At 38.1% G+C, this 23712-nt stretch overlaps 1 long non-coding RNA gene across 1 annotated transcript; it reads left to right on the plus strand.

The window, feature by feature from the left end:
• Window positions 1-104: 104 nt before the first annotated feature.
• On the plus strand, window positions 105-16868 carry LOC145720131 (uncharacterized). Its single transcript, XR_014142899.1, has 3 exons — window positions 105-1771; window positions 9451-9532; window positions 16521-16868. It is a non-coding gene; the product is annotated as an uncharacterized LOC145720131 (long non-coding RNA).
• Window positions 16869-23712: the final 6844 nt, after the last annotated feature.

A 23712-nucleotide genomic window follows, 5' to 3' on the forward strand; every position in this document is an offset into this window, starting at 1 on the left:
CCCTGCTCCGTGGGAAGCCTGCTTCTCCCTCTCCCACTCCCCCTGCTTGTGTTCCTTCTCTCGCTGTGTCTCTCTCTGTCAAATAAATAAATAAAATCTTTAAAAAAAAAAAATGTGTAGTACATAAATTGTTATCAGGAAATAAAATTTGAATTACATAGGATATTACCTGCAATTTAAATACCATATTAATTTTGTCACTTCGCTTTAATTTCAAGGTCTGATAATACTAAAAAATACAAAAAGCTGATCCTACAACTCTATTATCGTGAGACAACTATGCTTGATTGTTCACAGTTCAACAAATTAAACTAAAACTGTTAGTTTAATTTATTGATTCATTTTTTAATTTTAATTAAAATACCTGAAAGTTCCTAAGAGTCATTTCAGCATTTTTATGTTACCAAATGATGTTGGGAATTCAAGCAACTATTATCATTAATTAACCATCATTTCCATTTTCTTAGGAGTCAAGCCAGATCTGAGAGCTAACTAGCAAGCAAGAAGCTTGGGAAAGGCTGGTTTAACAAAAGGGATATGAAGAAACATGTTGTGTATTTCATGTCTATTCCAACATCATTTGCCAATTAAGTTATCTACCTTGTGAGAATTAAAGTATTCTAGTCTATTTATATCAAGATTAGCAGGCAGAGGAAAGAGGAAGAGAAGAGATACTGAATAACCAAATTTTCCTTCTGTAAGAACTTGGGTCAGTCTCAATAACAATCAAAGATGCGCAATTTAAAACAAGATATTTTTTTGCCTCTCAGATTAGCAAAGAAAACAGTGTGATAATACCACGGTTAGACTAAGTGGAAGTAAAAAAGATGGTTTTTCGCCCAGTTTAAATAGAAATTGCTACCAGCCACAGGACAAATTGACATCATATATCATTAAAAACCTTTTAAAATGTGTATATTCTTTAGTCAACTCAACTTTCAGAACTTTTTCCTAAACAAAACAAAACAGAGGTGTAAAGATGTAGATACACAAATGTTTGTAATTGTGAAAGTTTCCGACAGGAGTGAGGTCCTTTACTAAAATCAGATGAAGGAATTTGCATAGTTCTGCTCTTTGGGGAAAGACATGCCTACCAATGAGTTGACTCTTAAGTCACCTGCAGGTAAACCTTTCCTTATGATGGACTCCCATTAGCCTGCTTCTTGCATGGGTGTTTCCTGCCTTTACTAAAAACTGATTTCTGCAGTTCATCACCTCAATATTCACCTAAAATTTATTATTAATAACTTATATGCTGTGTACTCCCAATTTTTATTCTATTTTATTTTTATATCTTAGATTTTCTGGCTCTGATTTTCTTGTAACTTAAAAATTTATTTCTACAGTTTTAATACAAAAACTTTATATTCTTAAAAACTACTTTTAGTCTTAATAACCTCTTTCTTTTTACTTATTAGATCTCACTTATTATCTTGAATCTATTTATTTTCAAGTCTATTTAATTTTTGTAATTCAATTGCTTTTTTTATATTTTAAAATTAATATTTTTCTTTGGGATAAATTCTCTTACCTTAAAATTATACTCTAATTCTGCTTCTATTGTTTTTAGACTTCACCCAATTTAAATGTCTGTTTTTCCATTTATTATTATATTTTAATTTTTTTTTCTCTCTTGTTGAACAACCTCATTTTCTGGCTCATATTCAAGAGGAGAATCCTGGCCCTGCCCACCCCTTCAGTCCATCCACATGAAGAGATCAGGTTACTTTGTTGCGGCTGTTCTTATTAAGTTCTGCTTTCACAGGAGAAGGTGGGTTTTGCTTGCCAGCTCCACTGAAACTTAACTGGTAATTAATTTGAAATGTAACTGGCAACATGTTGCAACTGCAATCCCCTTCTTAACAAAGGCTCATTTGAAAGAAACATGACTGACTGAAGACTGGGGAAAAGTTGTGCAATCCTTCCATGTCTAAGTGCTGCAGTGTGAATCCCTGGATGAAGTCAGATCAGAAAGTCTGCACCTGAATTTATAGCATTCTGGTATTATCTAGATTGATCATACTAAACTTGGTGTTCTCTCATTGGTCTATTTCAAATAATTTTATAAGAAATTGCCCTATGAAAGTGTTGATATATCTATGGTTGAGAAGTTGCCAGGATCATAGTGTCCTGGGAATAACTGCTTTGTTTTTGGTTTTGTATGGCTATTGATACGGTCAGTTCTTGTCATACTGACCCTCTGAATTCTGTAACCCACATTTTTTTTTCCTTTTTGTTGGCTGCTAGAGAGCACAGAGTCAAAATCATGGCTCATCTCCAACAAGCACACAGTATCTCTTGGCAAATATTTTACTACTCACTTCTAGTTTCATTTCATTTCTCTCATTTCAGTATTCCCTCTGCAGTGATTTTCTTAGTTCATATTTTTATTTTATCCGGATATATTACATGCATTGTTATATTTCACCTTAAAGAATTTCAACATCTGAAATACTCTAAAGGAGAGAGAAGCAGAAATGATCAGCATTATAACCCCATTTTACACATTAAAAAACCAGGACAATGTGATGATAATAATAGGAAGCCAGTCAGTAGCAGAACTGAAATTGGAACAGCCACCTTCAAGTTATAAAATGACTTAAAATTCAAGAATCCAAAGCCATCAGACTTCCTGTTATAATTGCCAGATTTCCATCAACACTGGGGATCAACCACCAGTCAGAAATAATCAGATTCTTTGTGCTGTTTTCTCTACTTTATTTTGAGTAATATTAAAGTTCCAGAAATATCAGCCCAGGCAAATCCAGCAAGTATAAGTAACTAAAAGTGTTAGCTCCCACCTCTTTGCCATATGTTCAGAAAAATTTCAGACATGTTCAACTTGATGTTTTTTGAACCACCCATCTAGAAACATTCAAACCTTACTGGGGGGGGGGGGTGTTTGGCAATTTTAAAGTACGCCAGTTTAGTCAAGGATATGTAGAGGAACATAAAAGATTCATTTTGCCATAAAGATTCAATTTTGCCATTTAATATTAAACAAAATACTTAAATAATACTTGTAAATATTTCAGGTAGTGGATGAAATGATTCTAGCAGACCCAATATCTAAGCCACAAAACTTGGAAATTCAACCTCTGCTCCATAGAACTTTATATTTGTTTTGGAGTTTAATACTGTATAAGTACCAGCCAGAGATTTTTCTTCAAGACTCTCTTTGTTTTCTTCTCTGATTATAAAAGTAACTATTCTTATTGTAGAAAATTAGAAAAGCAAAAATGATAGAAATAAAAATGAAAACTTAATAGAAATCATTCTAGCTAACATTTTTTCAGCACTTACTTAGTATAAACACAAATCTAAGCATCTTACACACATTTTCTCTGCCTCCCAACAATGCTGCAAAATAGATATACTGCTTAGCTCTATTTTATGGCTGGAAAAAACAACACTCAGTGAGTTGGGTTAAGTGATTAAGTGAATGAACCACTAATTATAAAAGTTGTAAGTGGCATTTGATGCATTACATTCCAGTTTTTATTCATTTATTCATTTGCAATAAAAAATGGATGGATAGATATAGGCAAAGAGACAGATGGATAGATAGGTAGGTGGATAAGTAGATAGAGAGATGATAGGTAGATAAATGGATGGGCAGATACAGATATTTTTCTTATTGTTAGGACAATCATGTTTGGAACCTGATTCTGCCACATACAATTATATCATAAGTAATTTTTTTGTGTCTTGAAATTTTACAAAAAATTTAAAAGCCTGCTGAGTCAGTTTAAATTACATCCAGCTGGAAGGGACAGCAAACCTAACAGATAAGCTTAGCATTTAAAACATGTAAGTGCTTATCTACCTACAAGAATTCTGGGGGGTAGGCAGATGTGAGGCAGGCTGGTAGTTCAAGGATGCCTTCAGCAATCTAGCCCTTTCCATATTTCCCCATGCTGTTCTTAGTACATAGAAGTTCATCCTCCTACTGTCACCTCACCATCATATAGTGGTGCCCCGTCTGTGGCTGCCATGTTTCAGAAAAAAGAAAAAGAAAGAGGGACATGCCCAGAGGTGCTGTGCCTGAGAAGCCCAGCTCACCATTAGCCATATCTGGTTCATACAGTATTTCAGGGAACTTACTACTGCTTAACAAATCATCCCAATACATAAAGGCTAGAACATCAACAAAATGGCAGACAGCTGCCAAATGGATGGGTTTTACTAGGGAGAGTTAGTCTCTGCTCTGAGTGACATTAGCTGGGCCAACTCCACTGGGGCTGGAGGATCCAAGATGGCTTCACCTAGAAATTTGGCAGTCAGCTGGGGTGGCTAGAATGACTGGGGTTTGATCTGGCCTCTCCTATTTATAATTCCTCCAGGATCCTTCTCTCTCTCCTCATAAACTGTTTCTAGTTAGACAGTTGGAATTCTTTACATGATGGCTGGCTTCCAAGAGCATGAAAAAAGATAAGCTGCAAAGTTTATTGAGACCTAGGCCCAGAAGTCAACCGACATCACTTTCACACAGTCTACTGGCCAAAGCAAATCACAGGACTAGTCCAGATTTAAGGATAGAAGACTTTTGCCTCTTGATGGAAGAAGGGGCATATATAGAGAGGAATGGAAGAACTTGTTGGTGGCCATCTTTGCAATAATCCACCAAATGTAGATACTCCTATTCCAGTTACTATTTTAAAAAAAAATTGTAGTAGGGGGGTGCCTTGCTGGCTCAGTTGGAAGAACATGTGACTCTTGATCTCAGGGTTGTGAGTTCAAGCCCCACATTGGGTGTAGAGATTACTTAAATAAACAAACTTAAAAAAAAATCTGTAGTAGATCAAAGGGTATTCAATCAACAATGAGTCTGCCTTAATTAAAATCTTTTTTTTTCCAAGGAATTCCCATTCTCTCTCTCTCTCTCTCTCCCACTGCACCCACCCCCCTTCTAGTTTTCTTATTCTCTGTCACTCTTGCTTTCTCTGCAACACACACATACACATAATCACCTAAGATAAAATATTTTTTTTAAAAAAAGATTGATTAAAAATTAAATATAGAGCTCCCCCCTTTCCCTCTCTCCCTCCCTAAAAAGCAAAAGGGGGTGCCTGGGTGGCTCAGTCAGTTAAGCATCCAACTCTTGGTTTCAGTTCAGGTCATGATCTCAGGTCTTGAGATCAAGCCCTGAGTTGGGCTCTGAGCTGGGTGGGGAGCCTGCTTAAGATTCTCTCTCCCATTGGGTGCCTGGGTGGCTCAGTCAGTTAAGCATCTGCCTTCCGCTCAGGTCATGATCCCAGTGTCCTGGGATCAACTCCACATCAGGCTCCCTGCTCAGCGGGGAGGCTGCTTTGCCCTCTGCCTGCCACTGCCCCTGCTTGTGCTCTCTCTCCCTCTCTGTCAAATAAATAAATAAAATCTTTTTTAAAAAAAGATTTTCTCTCTCTCCCTCTGCCCTCCCCCCCTAAAAAAATTAAATATACAGTAAATACAGTTTAATCTTAACTAATGATAGAAAAAAAAATCACACACAAAATTTTCTGTGTGTAGTTGGGCTATAGGTAATCTTTTTGTTATTTTTTCAGTGTTTTCTGATTTTCCATAATAATGTTGTTACTTCTGTATCAGAAAATAATAATAAATGCTCTTTTCTAAAAGCTAATTTTTTACTAATGGTAAAATATTCCATTACATAGATGCAAAAAATTACATACACATTCCCTTATAATTGGATATTTAGGCTGTTAATATTTTTTCCCATTAAATCATGCAAAGATAAATGTATTTGAATAAATATAAATTTCTTTTCCTAGAAACTATTTTCCAAGAAATGTTATTTCCATTTAGACTTTGACCAGCAATGTATAAAACAGTCTAAGCATATCTTCAGCACCATTGGGTATTTCAGCATTTTAAAAACTCATGGCAATTTATTTTTCCTTGCATTTTTTATTATTAGTGAGTTTGAAATTTTATAAAGCACATTTATTGGCCATTTGTATATTTTCAGGTCTGAATTGTCTGTATCCTTTCCGGTTTTTCTGTTGGAACTAAAATGTTTTTCATTTATCATTAAAAGTCTTCATACAACAAACATATTATATACGGTAGTTTTCATATGTATACTTGTGTAGTTTTCAATATGTATACAATATGCATGACAACTCTAGTTATCAGTTTGTATATAAAGTAATCTGGGGAGAGGAAAAAAATGGATTCCCTAGTCTATATCACTGGTTTTCAATCAGGTGTGTGTGTGTTCAGGTCAGGAGGAGAGGGCTTACATGAACTGGCCTTTAAAAATCCCACGAAAATTACTGCTGTAGATTAGTTTTATAATGAAGAAGTTTTAGTCTATGAATAGTAATTCTTAGATTTGTGCTTGTTATCGTTGCTCATTCTATTCAAGCCAAACGCAGGATTATATTGGAGGTCTTTTTTTGAAGAATCTTTTGCAAGGTTGGTAAAGGGGAGGCAGGAATAAAACATTGTTTTCCAAAAATAGTGACATTTACTTATGAAATTGTGGCATTCTGAACAAGTATACTCTGGGTAATTTTAGGGCTCAAATCCAATAGTTTGTTTTTTTAAAAATCAGCTTTATTTAACATTAGAAAGTGTGTTAAACAGAAAAGCCAGGTCATTTCTCCTTGGCTAGTACTAATGGCTAAACGTTGTATAATTTACAAAGCGCTCTTTGCATACTCAAAAATAATGAGATGATACAATCAAATTAAGTGTATTTTTATTCCTTACAATGGAACAAATTTATCCTATGTATTCATAAAGAAAGATTCTAGCATGCTTGTGACATGTAAATTGTCTCATGAGCATAAAAAAGCTCTTTGTTATTGCCATTAATATGGACAATTAACACACAGTTAATTGGGTTACATTTGTTTAGCTTTCAAAAATTACAATGCGGAAATTCTATGCTGATAGAGTACTATATCATAAAAGGAACATGATAGAATGTATCACTCAGGTGCAGAGTTTTAGATTAGTGGGGTACAGTACTACTGTATTGGATATACAGGGCCTAGAGGAGAATAAAGGGGAAATAAATGGAAAATTTTCTTATGTAATATTATCCACCAGAGGGAGCATAGGCAGTCAAAAAGAATATAAATAATAACTAAGGTTGACCATTAGACTAAATAGATTTTCCCCTAGGCTTCAGTATTAAAAAGAAAAAGAAGATTTCCTGAATGACACCAGCCGTATTTTAGAGAAACAAAATGTCATAAAAAATCAGATAGCATTTTTGAACAGTGCCTTTGTGGCTATATTTGTATTTTGAATCAGGCCTTTCATCACAACAAATGATAAATAAAATATGAAACCTTTGCTTCACACATTGATAGCCAAATGCTTATATAATGCATGCTGAAATTATTTTTCACTTTACACAGTAAATCCAAACCAGGTAAGAAAAAAGCACCTATTTTTAAAGTCTATAGCCTCATTTAACCTAGGCAAATGTGAACAGGAGAGAAGTAGTTGCTAAAAGATGACAAAGTTCACCCAAACCAATGAAATTTTAAAACATCCCAAAGTGAACAGAGCCAGAGACTCCATCAGCTGATGCTGCCTTATGAGCTTACCTGCATATGAAGTGATTCCAATGGCTGCAGAACTGCCTTTCAGAGATGCCAGGGTTTTGAAAAGAATGTAAACCATATTGTGGTTTTACAAGGTCAATATTGAAAGTATTTCTGAGCACATTGCTGTTTTATCTTTTTCTTATGCATTATCTCGAAGTTTCTGGTTTCCATCTTTTTCTATCACTCAGTAAATGTTGAGATTGTCTTCAGTGACCCTTCTATAACTAAAAAGCGTTATTAAATATAATTATTACAGTGTTATGACAGTTGCTGGCCCCCTTTCTATATGTTTACAGAGCTGCCCATGGTTACACAGATGGTAGAGTTGAAGCCTGTGTTCCCATTCTGTCGGGTACTGGACCTAACTCATAATACGTGTGATTGCCCTAAGCAATCCTCCATCTTGGCTTTTCCAGTTAAGATCAGAGTCTCTCTGCAACCAGTAACTATCTTCCCTTTGTGCTTCACGGGGGTCAAGAGCTCACATTCACCACTATTTTAGGTAGTTGTGAAGGATGTATTTTGTTAAAGAAATTTGCTTGAATTTGTGAACATTCTGAAGGAAATTCTTTTTTTTTTTTTTTAAAGATTTTATTTATTTATTTGACAGAGACAGAGACAGCGAGAGCAGGAACACAAGCAGGGGGAGTGGGAGAGGGAGAAGCAGGCTTCCCGCCGAGCAGGGAGCCCGTCGCAGGACTCGATCCCAGGACCCTGGGATCATGACCTGAGCCGAAGGCAGACGCTTAGCGACTGAGCCACCCAGGCGCCCCTGAAGGAAATTCTTAAATACAGAAAGCACTAACCTGTCTGGTACTACTTAATCTATACAATATATGTATATAATATTATGTATATATGTATCTACAGTCTCCTATCTGATATTGCTAATACTCACTGTAGCTGTTAGTAGAGTTGTACACTGATAATCAGCATAAGATTGGTTGTGTACTTTTGTAAATAACCAAGAGATACTTAATTAACATTTGACAGATGAATGAATTAATAAATGATATTGAAGTTTTGGCCTTGAAACTATTTTGATTATGAGATGACTTATTACTGGTTCAATAACTAATAAATTGTCTAACATTAAAGGTAGTTATTTTATTTTACTTTATTGGAACACTACTAAAACATATCTGAATTCTGAGCAGTGGTATTAAGCATGGCTCAGTTTATTTCATCGGCTCCAAAACATACAGCTTAAGGTACTAAAGGAAGTATTTCAAAATCACATTTAGGAATAATCCCAAAAGCTAAATCAAAAGGGAATTCAATGCTACGAAAAAAGCAAGTTAAAGGTGTTTTTAGCATGTTAAATCTAATTCTTCTGGTTTTTATCAGATTACTAACTGAAGTATGTAAGTTTCAGGGCACTGAATTTTGAAAATGCTCTGAAACTTAGGGTATATGCTAAAGTCAGGAAGTAATGAAAAAATATGTAAAATAGCAGTTTAGTTTATGTTATAACAGGCATTTGAATGTGAAATTTTGTTCTTTTTCATGTGATGTTGTTTCTTCTCATTATTTTATACCCAACAGCCTGAGCTTCAGTACCAGCTGACCCTCAGGTAAGAAAGACAGTACGGCACAGTAATTTGTAAAGTAAAGCTAATTTTTGGTGAATCATCCAAGGAATTCATTGCTTCTCAACATTTCAAATTAACCTTTTCATGTCACACATTATTAGAAATAAATCCAATTAAATTACATAGCTTCTGTGAAGTAATTTCCCCTCAAGATGCCATTTCCATCTCTCCAGGGAAAATGACATTTTAAAAACCTAAAACTAAAACTAGAGAAATTTTAATTTTAAACTTTGTGTAATGCAAATATATGTGTTGCATTTAACACTATTACTTTCTCATGTCTGTCATGTGAATAGCTCATCCAATCAAAAATACCCAAGAGCGGGGCTTCCCACTGACCTGATTTCCCCACACAAAGGAGGCATCGTAGCCACTGAGGTAAGAAGCATCTGAAGAAATTTTACATCTTGCATCCTCTTATTTTTTTTAACATTAATTTCCTCTTTCCTTTTGGTACTAAGACCAAAAATAATCAAGGAAAGTGGCAAAATAACATGATGAATAAAAGGAAGAGAAAGTAGCAATAAAAGATGATAAGTGATAAAGGGACTAACTACATTTTTAACTCTACTAAATGTATTTTTTTAAAGTGCTCAAAACAAAACAAAGACCTATAAGGACACCGTTGGCCTGCAGACACTTTGCCCCTGTTCCTTTCCTGAGGCCTGATAGATTATCTGGAGATGTAACTGATCTCACATTCCACAGTTGGGATCCAGAGAAACATTTATTTTGTAACATTCACTCAGGGCTATAAATGTCCTTGAACTTTAGTAATTGTGTCCTTGTTTTCAAATCAATGGACATTTTTGAGCACCAGGTATTGCTAGGTGCTATGTCTTGTGGACAGAAAATGTGTTCTACATATGGTTAGACTTTCTGAATTTGAGCTCAGGCTTGACACTTGCTAGCCTGCCATCTAGGACCCATCCTTTAAATGCTCTAAGTCTTACTTACCTCATCTGTAAAATGGGGATACTATCTACCCTGGCAATGTCGACTAATGAAGGTTAGATGCATAAATTATCTTGTCCATTGGAAAACACTAAGCAAGTAAATATTATTATTATTATTTTTTAAAGATTTTATTTATTTATTTGATAGAGAGAGAGACAGAGAGAGAGGGAACACAAGCAGGGGGAGTGGGAGAGGGAGAAGCAGGCCTCCCGCTGAACAGGGAGCCCGATGCGGGGCTCGATCCCAGGACCCCGGGATCATGACCCGAGCCGAAGGCAGACGCTTAACGACTGAGCCACCCAGGCGCCCCGCAAGTAAATATTATTATCTTACCTCTAGTACCATAAAAAATGTCTTATTTATTGTTTTTAACTGGTTAAGGTCCTCAGTATAATGTGAATCTTTTACACAGTGCTTGACAAATAGTGGATAAATGAATACATTCATGAGTAGCTCATAGCAATGAAAAACTACCTCACTAAAGAGAACAGTGTGAGGTAGAGCTACAGTGGGATTCCAGTCCCCATTTGCTGCAACTCCCTGGACCTTCTCTGGAGACTGTGTTGCCTAGTAGACACAGAGACCTGGTTTGGAGATGGGCTGTGCTCCCCGAGAGCAACAGAATAATTAGAACCAGATAGTAGCGAAGAAGGACACTTAGCTCTTGCATGTAGACTTATTTCCACGCTGGTATTGTATTTCTGGGATTTTGTTCCACGCTGGTAGACGGCATAGAGAATAAAATGGAACGTCTTCCCTTCACATTCATTCATTCACATTCATCTATTGAATAAAATTTGTACTGTTACCTACACTAGCTGTTAGTAAACCTTGACCTCTAAGGAGTAGCTGATTCCATTTTTTAGACAATCAGATTCTATTTAATATTACCAATTTAAATTCTATAGCCATTAATGAACACGTTAACTATTCTCATTTCCTTTCGTAAATCTGCCTTTTTTACCTCCTACCACACGATTCCTTTAGCAGAATAAAAGCAGTCAAAAAGCATTTTTTTTTTCAACGATTGCTACTTGCCTCAATATCTTCATGAACAAATGTACACATCCTTTACTATGAAGCTGTAAAACGGAATTAAGAGATACCCTCTGGCTATTTTTATTCTGAGACTTTAAAGAATAGCACACCAACTTGAAAGTCATGTCAGTGAGAGATGAGCAAATATTAACCAGTGTAGCTCAAATAAATATATACTTGAGTTCCTACTATGTGTCAGGCTCTAGGCCAGGCATTTGGGATAAAAATATGAGTAACAAATGTTCTTTGTTCATGAAGAACTTATAGATAAATGTGTATTATTACTTAGTTAACTATATATAAGATGGAAAGCAGTGAAAGGGACAGAAGGAAACTCAATAAAACCCAGAAGCCAGAAAACTCAACGACGGAGGGTCAAAAGGGAAAGGCTTCAACTCCATATAGGATAGAAGGGTGAGGGTGGTAAGAGCTCCTAGTGTCATCACATTTCTGGGACTCAGTTTCCTCATTTAGGAAAGTAAGGAACTGGCTCAGAACGCTTTGATGACGCTGTGATTTCAGTAGTTTTAAAATACGTGCACAGCATCTTAGATTCTCCCTTCAAAGAGTGGAGCCTCACTCTCCTCCCTTTTGAGTGTGGGCTGGGCTTAATGACTCACTACGAACAGACGATGGCGCAAGTGACTGGGAATAAGTCATAAAAGGCGTCGCCTGCTTGCCCCTTGCTCTCTTTATAAAAAAATTATTATTAATAGATTGTTTCTTTTATTTAAGAGGATAGAGTATTGCTCTTCAGTTGGCAGGAAGTAAGTTCTTCTTGCTCGTTTGGATTGCTAATTCTGGGAGAAGCCAGATACACGGAAGCAACCCTACGGAGAGGCCTCCAGGGCGAGGAACGGGGCCCTCCGGCCAGAAGTCACGGGACTCAGCCGCCTTGGAAACAGACCCGCCGGCTCGGTCAGACCTTCCGCTGGCCACAGCCCTGGCTGACGTTTTTACTGTAATCTCCAAGGAAACCCTGAGCCACAATCACCTAGCTAAGTCATTTCTGGTCTCTAAACTTTCAGAATCTTTATGAGATAATAAACATTTGTTCTTTTAAGCTGTTAGGGTTTGAGGGTAATTTGGTACAAAGCAATAGATAACTCATACAGTGACACTGGTGTATAAATTAATAATGTTATATAATGAAAAAAATACTATAAATAAATAATGAGTAATAATTTTATATTTTGGCATAGAGAGTTTGGGAAATTAGTAGGAGTTTTTGCTTACAAAACCATAGAAGACTAAAAGCAAAAGATACAGTTCTGTTAGAACTGGACCGTATAACTTGATCATAGTCTCGGCTTTGACCCTGCACACGGCAAGAATGCAGCCCACTGGGGTAGTTCATGATCATACAACTTTTTATGAGCCTGCCTGGCACTCAGTTAATATTTGTTGAATGAGGGAGCAATGGAAAATGACAAGGAAATGTGTTAGTTTGGGGATAGGGTGAACACCAATGTTAGAGAAGACCTATTTTGGCCAGACACCATGATAAAGAGTTCACATGAATAAACAAAGAAGTACTTATATTATTCAAGACAATTGATATGCAAGTATCCAGAGCCTAAAACTAATTTGGAAAGAGGGAGAATGTAGAAAAGGAAACTGATGGAAATAAAATCCTCTCAGGCAGAGCAGAAACAGTGATTTTACAAACCCAAGATAATCCTAGAAAATGTGCCTTATCAGTGTCTCAAATAGAAGAATTTCCCCTAGGCTATGTGATTTTCCACAAAGAAAAAAAAAAACTTAGTAAATGAGTGTGAATTCATGAAATACAGTTTTAACCAGTGTTTATTTAAAACTATTTGACGCCCAAAACAATTACATGAATAAGGCCTGTTTGCTTACCGTTATCTTTAATGTTGCCAATATAATCATGTATTATTTTTCAAAGGTTTGTACTTTACCTCAGCGTATTGAGCTAAAGCCACAAATAAAGACACAATAAGGGTGATGATAAATTAAAATTTAAAGATGTTGCAATATTTATTGGTTATATACAAAAATGTTTTACTTAAACCGTGTACTTTAAAAATTTATAAATGTATATTCCATTAAATGTCACCTCGATTAGGGTCTAAATACATCATTAGAGTTCTGACAGAAGAGATTTGGGCTTCAAAACAGACCCAATTATCGACTCTCATAGCCTTTCGTTTTTACCTTTAATTGGAGTAACGGGCATCAGTCTTGCTTCTTATTAGGACTAAATGTTCACACACCAAATGACTTGAGGTAGAAGAGAATTTATTTATTTATTTATTTATTTTTGCAACTCAGATTCCTTCAAATACTAGAACCTATACACACCTATCTAACTTGATTACGCCTTTTTATCTAAACAATAGTAGCAATTAAAAACAAATAAATTGAGGGACACCTGGGCAGCTTAGCAGGTAGAGAATGTGACTCTTGATCTTGGGGTTGTGAGTTCAAGCCCCACGTTGGGTGTACAGATAACTTAAAAATAAAATCCTGAAAACAAACAAGCAAATAAATTGAACTATAATCTCTGTAAAAATACTGAGCACTATTACCTGATATTCCTGCTCCAGCTCACTTACAGGCTGTACCTAAAAGAAATATGAGGCACATATGGGTCATTTATAGACGACTCTCAGAACTGCCCCCTCGTACTTTGCTATTTTTCCTTGTTCTTCTGTGCTGAACCTTCACCTGCTCCCTGGTTCCCTTGTGTTCTGCCCAACACACTGATTGGCTGCCGTCCCACTTCCAGACTTTTGGCTCCATTCCCTATGCTCCAAACCACAGTTCTTCTTCTGCACATCATCTCAAATTACACTGATAAGGAGCTCTCTCTTGTGGAAATGACTCCATCCCTTCTACCATACATACGACCCTCCTCACAGCTGATATTTGCCAGGTCTGGCCCACAGAGTAGGCACAAGGTATTACAGGTTTGGCATACGTATGTGAAGGATTATCTGCCCATGGTGTGCACACTGTCATCCGACCTTCCCAGTAAAACTGGGCCTTCTGCCATCTCCAGTCCTCTCTCTGTACCCCTATTTAAAGAGATCCTGTCTCTGAAAGTGCTTTCTTCAATACTTCTCTCAAGTGCTAGATTATTCAAACCCCCAGAGCTGGAGAATAAGAGCCATTGTACATTCAAATATACACATGCCTTATTCATGACAGGAAACTTCCACACCTCAAAAATAATTAAAGCAAAAACAAAAAAGCAGAAGTTGGAAACTTGGCAGCCAATATTAACGGTTTGCCCATCCCTGATATACACACACAAACAATCCAAAGTGCACTGAACTCAAGCAATGATTGATAGGAGCTCATAACAAAATCCGTGGACCTTCTTCAATTTCAAAAACCTGACATGAACTACTTGGAAGGGAAAAAAAAAAACAACAAGAAAAAATGACTCTGAGATCAATATTTTCTATCGGTGGAAGGAGCTTGTAAGAAACCATAGAGGAAAAAAACAAAAACAAAAAAACCTTGCCCATGGCCTGTGGGTGTTTTGTCTTTACAAGGCCACATGCCAATGTATTCCAAGGACTTTGAAGGTTGTGTAGAGCAATAGAGAAGGAGGGGAGCAACAATTATATTTTGAGCCCCCTCTCTGTGTTGGGAACATCAGTGTTTTGCCTTCAAAGACCTTACTTTCTCATGGAAAATACAGAGAAAAACCAAATAAAGAAGTTTAGAACACACGACAGGCAGTGCTAATGCTGTTAAAAATAAAAAGGAAAAAGAAAAAAATTGAGCAGGTTGGGAAGAAGGAGTGTGGCAAGTCCTGTTAGGCGAAACATGGGGCCTGGGAAGGCTTCTTTTAGGAAGTGATATTTCAACAGAGGCCAGAATGAGATGAAGAAGAGTGAGCTGTGCAGAAGTGTGGGGAGAATTTCAGGCGGCAGGAAAAATGAACGGAAAAGTCCGGGGCCAAGAACATGTGTGGAGGGTTCAATGAATAGAAAAAGAACCAAAGTGTCTGCAACCGAGAGAAAGGAGAAAAGGGGTAAAAAATTACTTCCTAAAGGTAGTCAGAGGCCAGATTGCACGGGCCCTTGTAAACTGTGGTAAGGGCTGTAGAACTGTTTTGTCCCCCCAAGTGCCCTCAGAAGCCATTCTGGGGAGCTTTGATTATTGGTCCCATTTTTTTCACTTGCTTGTAATAGGATGATATACTTACACACATCCTAGGCCATAGTCCTTTGCAGTCCCCTCCCACGTGTGTAACGTGTATTTCCTTACACCATTGACACATACGCCTTGCTTTGGTCAATGGAATTTGACTAATGTGACACAGACAGAGGCCTCCATGTGCTCACATGGGTTGTCTTGGCTTCTGGAGCTCCCCTGATTCCATTTGAGGAGTAGGCTCTAGGCTTCACTGCCCCGTCAGCAAGAGTCCCAGGAAAAGATTCATGGAGCACACCAGAACCCATGCCGAAGCCTGAAGCAGAGTCACCCCAGCTGACCCGCGGGCAAGTAAAACGAATGCTTAACATTGTAAACTACTGAGAGTCAGAGTGGTTTGTTTGGCAGGCTTATTGAAGCGAGAGCTGACTAATACACCACTGGAGGGTTTAAATCAAAGGAAGACAGTAATCGGACATATTTTAAGAGGACCACTCTGACAGCTGTTTAAAGAGTAGAAGGAAGAAATATACGAGTGGAAATAGAGCAATTCGGAGGCCACTGCAAGAATCCAGCTGAGCAACGAAGGTGGCTAGATGGGGGTGGGGGAGTGCGGGGGGCAGATAGTGGAGCTGAGGGGATTTGGGGATGACTGGGAGGAGGTGAGTTGTGAGATAAAGAAAGGAGTGTGACAACACTGTTGTACAGCAATTTTATCATCCAACTTGTTATTTTATCCAGCCAACCAGCCCAGCCTACGTTGCTAAGCATAAAAATCAGCATATAAAGAGTGTTTTTGTCAACTGCCATACATTCAGGGACTATAGTTGCTATAGCAGCCAAGCAAGTCTCTTTGGGCAGCCAGGTGCAAACCAAATTGTCTTAGAGAATCCTGGAGCTGAATAGGGAGATTTTCTCTAATACCACATGACAAACTTCATCATTGCCTTTTTATTTTTTTTTAACAAGAATATCTAAATCAGGATGCTATCTATGGCTTAGTACATAATTCTCTTTTTCTGAAACCAACTCTGTTTTTCCATTTTGCAGTTTGTGGTTTGTGCTGAGAGTTTTACAGGTATTGCTGTTTCAAGAGGTCATTCAGTCAAATGCTAGGACATCTCCCTCCTCAACTGAATGGGTACCTATCCTTGGGTTTCAGAAATGGCTCAGACCAGTGTACAGTCCTCATTCACAGCAAGGGCTTTTGACTCAAAAACGTATCTTCTCTCCTACCTAGGAAACCAAGTCAGAGAGTACTGGAGCCTCAAGGACCACCTGGCCTCTCCCCTGTCACACTTCGTTCAAGCGTGGAGCCAAACTAAACCTGGAAGCTTGATCCTGCTTCTCTTCCCATATGGCTCACCCTGGCATTCCTTTCACTAAAACCAAGATTTCCTACTTGCATAAAATACACCCAGCTCAGGAACTCCTCTTGTACTCTGCTGGTGGGAATGTAAATTGGTACAGCCATTATGAAAACAGTATGGAGGTTTCTCAAAAAATTAAAAATAGAACTACCGTATGATCCAGCAACCCCACTTCTGGGAATATGGCCAAAGGAAATAAAATCAGTATCTTGCAGAGATATTTGCACTCCCATGTTCATTACAGCACTACTCACAATGACCAAGATATAGAATCAACCTGAGTCTCCATGAATGAATGGATAAAGAAAATAGGTTATATATGTATATATAGAGAGAATAGAATAGTGATTGCCAGGGGCTGAGCAGTGGGGGAAGTGTTGGTCAGAGGATACAAACTTTTAGTTATGCAGGATAAAAATGTTCTGGGAATCTAAAGTACATCATGGAGACAATAATTAATACTGTACCGTATACTTAAAATTTGCTAGGAGAGTAGATCTTAAATGTTCTCAGCACAAAAAAATGACAACTATGTGAGGTGATAATGTGCTAGTTAATTTGATTATGGTAGTCATTTCACAATGTATACATAAACAATACAGCACGTTGTACACCATAAATATACACAATTTTTGTCAATTATACCTCCATAAAGCTGGGGGGCGGAAGTACACTCAGCCCTCATCAGTAGTATAACAAAGGGAGAAAGACAGCCTCCAGGACTCCCACGTGCACTCCCTTCACTTCTCCCATTAAAGCTTTAGTCTCCAACTCCCATGATCTAAGTGACACCCACATCTTATAATGCACCCAACCCACCATCTGCATTTATATCTAACTGTCTTTGGTTCTACTCTGTCTATTTTGTCCACAATGGTCCTTGATAGGCACTTGTGCTCCTCCTCCCTGAGGAGATCAGAATGCGGGAGGACAAGCAGGTGCCAGTACTTTGATGAACTTATTTCTATTTCTGGATATCTACCACACCGCATAGTAGATTACGTGCTTCTTCCTGTTGTACCATATGACAGTCAGAATCAAACAATTTAAAAATGACTAATGCCCACCTGCCAGCCAGGGAGGGAGCTGCTCTGGTTGACTGTAATAGAGAACCAGCCTCTAAAGCTTGTGGCTATTCATAATAGACAGCTTTGATGTAAAAATGACAGCCAAACATTCATTAAACTCATTAAAGTCCTAAGAAACTCAAGAATACTCAAAATAAATCGCATTTTGGCACCAAGAGTTTAAGGAGAAATCTCCCAGGAAAGAGTTTGGAATTGCTAGAATTGCTTGCAATCTGTAGGAGGGCTACATTTCCTGCATTTTAAAAAGAAATCTCATAAATGTTCAAGAGAGATTTATTGTCTGTGGTTTCTCTGCAGCCTGCAAGCACTAGGTAAATAAGATGCTTTTCTGGTGAGAAAGCTGTTACTTGTTCTTATATCCTTGGTGAGTATGAACATGCTATCACAGTACAATTAAATCCATGTGTAGAGACACTAACCAGGCACAAAACCTTCATGGTGCAGTCACACTCCTCAGGGAAATGATTGCTTCATGCACTATCCTCATGGCTTCTCTTTCCCTTCCTGTTCAGGGACACGTGTGCCACTTAGCCTCTTCCATCACATTAGAGGTCACAGAGGACTGGTGGCCTTAAATGTCTTGTCTAGAATCATAAGAATCCAGATAAACTAAAGGATTAGTGTCACAGGTTTTCAAGAGCATAAGACTCTCTGGAAACAATATCATTAAGACAGCCCTTCAGGAGATAATGGAACCTTTTCCTTGGGATTTTTATTAAAAGGCCTTTCATACCCTGAAGTATGATGGGGAGAACATCCATTGAAATGCTTCTCAGATCTACAGTTCACAATATTTGGAGTTCATATCTCCCTATTTCCCCAAATCATGTTTCATTAATGTGATTTTCCATGTTTTGCCTTTTTGTGTGTATGTTGTAGCTTCAACAAAATACATTCAGTTGCTGTGCTACTTTGCCTAATGGATCTGGATAATGAACAAGGAAAAACAGAAGAAAGATAAAAATAGAACTCAATCGTTATTTACAATCATGTGCCATTTTCTAAGATGGCCTTGGACTTGCCTCTAGCCTAGTTTCTTTATCAGTTTCTTTCTTTTTTTTTTTATATTTTGATAACCTTTTCTCTGCAGAGCTGGTTTACTTTACAGCTGAGATTTTAAAAATATTTTATTAAATATTTTGAATCTAAGAAAAAAAAGCCTTTCAAGGATCCATTATTGTTAGGTCTTGAGAGAGAAGAGATTCTTCAACATCTTTTGAGAAAGTCAAACTCTATGTCGAATGCTCTCTTGAGATAAATGTTTACATTTGAGGAGTCAGGAACTGTAGTTAAGTTCCACTACTCCTTCCCATAGGACCTTGAGCAAGGTCCATTCTTGACCTCCGTGTATCCATTGTTTCCACGGTGATTCGTGATGTGTGTTTGTGTTCCCTCCTCACTGAGGAGGTGGGAATGAAGGAGAGGCGAGGAGGGCCAACACCTTGTCAACTTAATTCTTCTGTTCTCGATTCTCAACATACAGTACCGAGTACTATGCCTAGATAGTATAGAATGAGATAAAGCCTTTGATTTTAGAAATAAAAGATAATAAATGCTTAATCAATTTGTTTAAACATTTTTAAAATCAATATACATATTTGGAAGAATGCTTTTAAGACACACAATGTATATATACAACCTCTGTATCTAACAGCCTACTAGACATTTCTACTGGTATGTCTCCGAGAACCTCCAGCTCAACACATTTAAAACCAAACCTAGTATTTTTTCCCCCTATGAACAAAGTCTTCCTTCTAAGTTCCCTAACTCAACATTTATTTCATCTGGTCAGCCAAGCTCCAAACCAAAGCATTGTCCTGTGTTCTTCTCTCCCCCATCTCCATTGTCCAATCACGCAATAAGTCAGAAATCCTGCCTGTCATAATTTCAAATTTATTCATTCTTTCCCATTTCCACAGTCACTGCTAGAATTTTATCATCTCTCATTTTGATTATAAAGAAACCTCCTAACTAGATTCTCTGCCACCTGTCTCTCATTTCCCTCCAATACATCTAGCACGGTGCCAGAATTATTTTGCTGAAACCCTTAACTGATAATGTCTTTCATTGACTTAAAAACTGACTTTGGTGACCCCCTGTTGCCTGTAAGATAAATTCAAAGTCATTTCAACAATGATTTTTTTTTTTTTTTTTAGTATCTATTACTACAAGCCATACACTCTACTAAGTATGACGAATACGAAGATGAAAAGGCAGGGACTCCTAAGCAGCCCATAATGTACTTCTAGGAGAATCAGATGTATTAACAGCTATTTAACAATACAATGCAATGTATGCAACCACAAGAGTGTGCCCATGTACAAAGCAGCACAGAATAGGGAGTGACCACTTACATTAGGGGCTTCAGAATGGGGAGATGTCTGAGCTTGGATGGGTATGCCAAGTAAAGGGAATGGCACATGCAAAGTGCATAAGAATGAAACAGCACTCTGCGACGTATTTATTGCAATTATTTTTATTGCTAAGAATGTTGATATCAAGAACTGAGAGCGGAAACACTGGAGTGGTCAAGACACAAAAACAACAGGTGGGGGGGTGACAAATTTTAGTTGAAATATCCAAGTGCAGGTCAGAGATGGAAAGCTTGAGAAGGACTTGACTCCTCATTGCTGGAGGGTAACGCACAGAAAGCATGAAAAAAAAGACAGGCAGCTAAAGGAGCAAAAACTGGCCCTTGGATGACGGCCAGCAAAGAAACAGACCTCAGTCCCACAACCACAGCGAAGTGGATTCATCCAACAACTTGAGTTTGGAAGCAAATTCTTCCCGCGTTTCTAGTAAGAAATGCAGCCCAGGCGAAACCTTAATTTTAGCCTTCTGAAGCCCTAAGCAAAGAACCCAGCTGGGCTCGCACGGACTTCTGACCTACAGATATTGTGAGAAAATAAATTGTGTCACCATTAAACTTGAGGTAATTTGTAACAACAGCAATAGAAAACTAACACAACATGCCAGATCACGTTCAAAGTGATTATACTCATTAGAAGTTCAGTTCATTGAACTTAGGAACCACCCATTACCCCTCGGTGAGGCTTTTGTTTTAGGATTATGACTGGCCCAGAGAGCAATTACAATCAAGATTCAACCGAATTTACTGGAAGATCTTTAGCTTCCTCATCTCTGCCTCATAACAGACCTTCAGATTGTGACGTGTTTGTTATTAGTTTCATCTGAACCTAAGCACTTCTTCCTTTGTGTTTAGAAGCGCATCTCCTTAATACTGGGGTCACAGCATGATCCTGAGTTCTGTTCAAGAATCTAGACATTTTGTTTGAGAGTTACTTCAACAAATTGAGATGCTTTGTCATCAACGATTTCTGTAACCTAGCCCTAATTACATGCCCTATACCATGCCCATTTCTGTGTCTGCCTGATAGCCGGGTCCCCTGCTGTCTTCTCGTGTGTAAGTTGGGTTCTTGAACGTGGTTTCTCTTATTTGGGCCAGGGCCCAGGGCTTCTCCCCTGCAAAAGTTACAACTCAAGTTATCAGCTTTGTAGCCCTCAACTAAGAGTCATTCTCCCCACCCCATCCCAGGTGTGACCTTCCAGGTAAACTGCCAGTGTAAACCAAAAATTCTGCTAGATCAGAACCTCCTCTTTCTGGGAGTGCTCCCCCCATGCACCCCTTCCCTGGAGATCGGATGCTCTAATGGCTGCAAGGAGACATGATTTGCAGGTTACAGAAATAAAAACATGTTGACTTCATATTAAAATCTTTTCTTTTTTAGAGTCAAGAAATTTTTGGAATCTAATCTTTCAGGATCCATTAAAAAATTCTAACTGCTTCCATTTCCTAGACTCCTGTGTGCCCCTGATTTCCCATGTGAAAAATGAGGACAGTAATAATAACTAGACTGTGGGGGAGGACTGAGTGAGTTAACAGATGAAAAGTGTTTCAAGCCAGCAATTCCACTTTGGGGAATATGTTAAATAGCCCTAAAAGCATCAGCTAATAAGAATATATGTGTAAGGATGTTCGGTGCAACATTGTGGTGGCAAAAAATAAAAACTGGAAACAGCACAAATATCTATCCAACTGTGTATAGTTAAATAAATGTGGTACGTACACATTACAGAACATTATGCAGTTGTTTTAGACATCTGCCAGATGTCATCTCACATCCTCTCAGTCCACATTTTACTCCAGCTGTTGCTGTAGCAACCAGCTGCTTATAGGTGTAATTGACAGCAACCTCCTTCAGCTGCATCACGTATCTCTTGATTTGTGCCCGGAGTCTCGGTCCATCAACATTTGGAACATTTGCAGGAACTCATAACCATTTCAACACAGATGCCAACCTGCAATTGAAAAGAACACAGGGCTTATCCTGTCTACTAGAGAGTGGGAACGAGCCTATAAGTGGTTTCTCTCCTGTCCTTTAAGCAGACAATTCTGAGATGTAATCGACACTGCTCCTCAGAGGTCCTAGTTTCCCACAGTTCTGGCCAGCTCCATAGGGAACCACTGGCTGACTTTCCCTTTTCCCCTATTTATTCTTTCTAGTCCTCCATTCCTGGTCCTTGGGCTCACTTTCCAGAATAAGCTGTCTGCAGGCAAGCCTTTGTCTCAGGCTTTTTTGGGGGGAAACTCAGGTTAAAACAGTAACTATTTTAAAAATGAGAAATACATCTGTGGACCTGGAAGGCTGTCTGTAGTATATTGTTAAATAAGGAAATACAAAGTGCAGATAAATGTGTGTAATGCCATGTATAAAAACAAATAACACTAAACTTTGTGTGTTTCTATAACCTTGGAGAGAGGTCAAAGGGTGCCCATCAAGTTGTTGGCATTGCTCTCCTCAGGGAGGTGAAAGGAAATTGTTAGCTTTTCCTTAGTAATTTTTTTCATTATTTTACTATAGTCAGCATGTCTTAATTTCACATTTTAAAATATTTTGAAAAGAAAAACGATCTCTAAAATTAGTATCAAGTCAACATGCCCGGAAAAAGAACTTCTAACCAGGTGATAAGGAAGACAATAACTGTACTATTTGACTTAAGCTGAAATACAAACTCTCTCATAAGCCTTTTTATTAACCTTGGACAAGAAAATAATTTCCTACCTGAGACCTTCATTGTAAAATAAATACCGAAAAGTATACTCACAAAACTAGCATACTGGCTGTGACTGAGATACACTCCAGAGATCCCTGAATGAAGAACGAGCCACTCAATAAGGACTCAGGATGATTAATAGATAAACAGATGGACATCCGCTCCTGCAGCATTTCCAAAGGTGTATATAGCAGGGGCTGAGCCATAGAATGAGAACACCTATTCTCAAGAAAGAGCCTGGTTGAAAAAATAAAGTATCTCACAGAACAACAGCAGTAGTGCTAACATCACATGCAGTATAAACCTCAGTTTGGAGCTCTTCAGACTTTATCGAAAGAAGCACACAGTAAGATCTCACACAAGAGGGGCGCCTGGGTGGCTCAGTCGGTTAAGCATCTGCCTTCGGCTCGGGTCATGATCCCAGGCTCCTGGGATCGAGCCCCACATGGGGCTCCCTGCTCGGCGGGAAGCCTGCTTCTTCCTCTCGCACTCCCCCTGCTTGTGTTCCCTCTCTCGCTGTCTCTGTCTCTGTGTCAAATAAATAAATAAATAAATAAAATCTTTTAAAAAAAAAAAGATCTCACACAAGATTTTATAAAACTTAAAAATCTAATCTGAATAAATTTCCATTAGCCTCATTTGCTTTTATTCCTGGGTGGGTTCATTTTGAATTAGGAATGGGCATTGACCTGGATAGCTACATGCAGAAGAATGAAACTGGACCATTTCCTTACACCACACACAAAAATAGACTCCAAATGGTTGAAAGACCTCAATGTGAGACAGGAGTCCATCAAAATCCTAAAGGAGAACACAGGCAGCAACCTCTTTGACCTCAGCCGAAGCAACTTCTTTCTAGAAACATCGCCAAAGGCAAGGGAAGCAAGGGCAAAAATGA

Source organism: Leptonychotes weddellii, chromosome 2 (genome assembly GCF_054177405.1).
Source record: "Leptonychotes weddellii isolate Sample4059 chromosome 2, ASM5417740v2, whole genome shotgun sequence".
Taxonomy (NCBI): domain Eukaryota; kingdom Metazoa; phylum Chordata; class Mammalia; order Carnivora; family Phocidae; genus Leptonychotes; species Leptonychotes weddellii.